This window comes from Passer domesticus, unplaced genomic scaffold, assembly GCF_036417665.1.
Source record: "Passer domesticus isolate bPasDom1 unplaced genomic scaffold, bPasDom1.hap1 HAP1_SCAFFOLD_140, whole genome shotgun sequence".
Classification (NCBI taxonomy): Eukaryota; Metazoa; Chordata; class Aves; order Passeriformes; family Passeridae; genus Passer; species Passer domesticus.
Genome location: NW_026989931.1, coordinates 22501 through 25000, shown reverse-complemented (window position 1 = coordinate 25000; position 2500 = coordinate 22501).

The window sequence follows — 2500 nt, the reverse complement described above, 5'->3', positions numbered from 1 at the left end:
TCTCGGCTCCGCGGGGACCGGCCCCTTTCCCCCGGCTCGCCCTCGGTCTCTTCTCTCTCGGCTCCGCGGGGACCGGCCCCTTTCGGGCTCCACACACGTCTCTCTCGCGCCCCACGATCGGTCGCACCACATCTCTCTCCCTCGGGGCCCTCCACACTGCGCCAAACCTCGCTGGGGCAACCACGGACGGAACCGGGAACAAAGCCACGCGACTCGTTCCTCGGTTAGGCGGCGTGCTCTCCAACCCTGGCGCCACCGGCACGCGCGGCCAATCCAGCCCACCGCCATCGGACACAGGCGCGGAGAACCCTGCCTGCGGGGACGCGGCCCGTCACCTCGCTCCCATAGTACGGACAGATAAGTCCAAGGCCGCCGGCGCCTCCAAGAGGACCGATGAAAATCGACCGGGAAGGAGCGCCGCCGCAGGCCGCCTCCTAGCATGACGTAGCGGGAGGCGGCCGAAAACAGCGACCCCTTGGTGAACTTCCGGAGCCGGCTGAGACAACAGGTCTACCCGGCGCCGGCCGAAATGTGACCAAGTCCCTTCGGAACGAGGTAGACCTGTTGTCATCCGTCAGCGCCCGCCGCCCGGGGACCGCGCCGAGCCTGGGCGGGCGCGGAGCCGGGGTAGACCTGGTGTCTCCCGGGGAGCCGGGGTAGACCTGGCGTCCTCTCCGGCGCCGGGATAGACCTGGTGTCCGTTCCCGAAGCCGGGGTAGACCTGGTGTCCCCTCCCGAAGCCGGGGGTAGACCTGTTGGCTCCCTTCCCGAAGACGGGGTAGACCTGGTGTCCCCTCCCGAAGCCGGGGTAGACCTGTTGTCCCCTCCCGAAGCCGGGGTAGTACCTGGTGGCCCCTCCCGAAGCCGGGGGTAGACCTGTTGGCTCCCTTCCCGAAGACGGGGTAGACCTGGTGTCCCCTCCCGAAGCCGGGGTAGACCTGTTGGCTCCCCGAAGCCGGGGTAGACCTGGTGTCCCCTCCCGAAGCCGGGGTAGACCTGTTGGCTGCCCTCCCGGAACCGGGGTAGACCTGGTGTCCCCTCCCGGAGCCGGGGTAGACCTGTTGGCTCCCCGAAGCCGGGGTAGACCTGTTGGCTGCCCTCCCGAAGCCGGGGTAGACCTGTTGGCTGCCCTCCCGAAGCCGGGGTAGACCTGGTGTCCCCTCCCGAAGCCGGGGGTAGACCTGTTGGCTGCCCTCCCGAAGCCGGGGTAGACCTGGTGTCCCCTCCCGGAGCCGGGGGTAGACCTGGTGTCCTTGCAGAGCTAGGGTAGACCTGTTGTTCTCCGCTCGCCGCCCGGGGTTCGGGCGCCTCGCTGACCCCGCCAAGCCTGCACAGCCGGGGGCAGCTCACGGCCTCGTAACGCCCCGGAGCCGGACGGCTCTATCAGCCCTGTCCCACTCAATGAAGCCCCCTTCCCCGCCCCCCCCCCCCCCCCCCCCCCCCCCATTTCTAAGACCAATTCATATTTTCGAGGTTTTGGGGTTTTTGGAGGCTTTTTTTTTTTTGGTGGGCGTTGTGGGGGTGGTTTTTGGTTTTGGGTTTTGTTGGTTGTTTTTGTTTTTGTTTTTGTTTTTTTTTTTTTTTTTTTTTTTGGGGTTTTTTTTTTTTTTTTTGGTTGGGTTTGGTTTTGTTTGGTTTTGTTTGGTTTTGTTTGGTTGGGGCTTTTTCTCTTTTGGATTTTTTTCTTGGGGGGGGGTTTTGTGTGTGGGGGGTTTTCTGGTTGGTATTGTTGTTGTTGTTTTTCCTTTGCTTTGCCTTGCCTTGCTTTGCTTTGCTTTGCTTTGCTTTGCTTTGCTTTTGTTTGATGCTAGATCTCGGGGCTTTTTGGGGGGGGAGTGGGCGTGGGGCTTGTGGCTTGTGGTTCGGTTGGTGGGCTGGTGGGGGCTTTTTTTGGTGTTTCTTTGGGGGGCTTTTATTGTTGGGTTTGGTTTTGGTTCCCCCCCCCGGGGTTGGTTTGGTGGGGTTTTGTTTGTTTTGTTTTTTTCCGTCTGTTTGTTTTTTTCTTTTGTCGTTTGTTTGGTTTGGTTTTGGCTTTTCTTGGGTTTCTGCCCGCCCCCCCCACGCCGCGACTCGGCTCGACCCGCCCCGCCCCGCCCACCGGGAGAGGAGGCGGCGGCGGCGGCGGCGGCGGCGGGGCAGCCGCCGCCGGCACACGGGCGGCCGCTTTCGGACGGGTTCTTTCACGGTCCGCAGAGGTCTTCAGCACTCGGCGTGGCTCTGGGGGGCCGCGGGGGCTCGGTGGCGAGGCGCCCGTGGCCGGCACCACGAAGCCGCCGGCCCTTGTCCGCACAGAGAGCGACAGACAGACACGGGGACACACACCCGCTCCACGCACTCACATCCCGATGCCGCTCTCTCAGAGCACCACACCGCCCCCCCCCGCCCATAGGCACGCGCCCTCTCGCGTGCCCTCTCTCCCCGTCCCCGTCCCCGTCCCCGTCCCCGCGCCTGCCCTGGTCCCTGCCCTGGTCCCTGCCCTGCCTGTCGCGGCCGCCCCCCC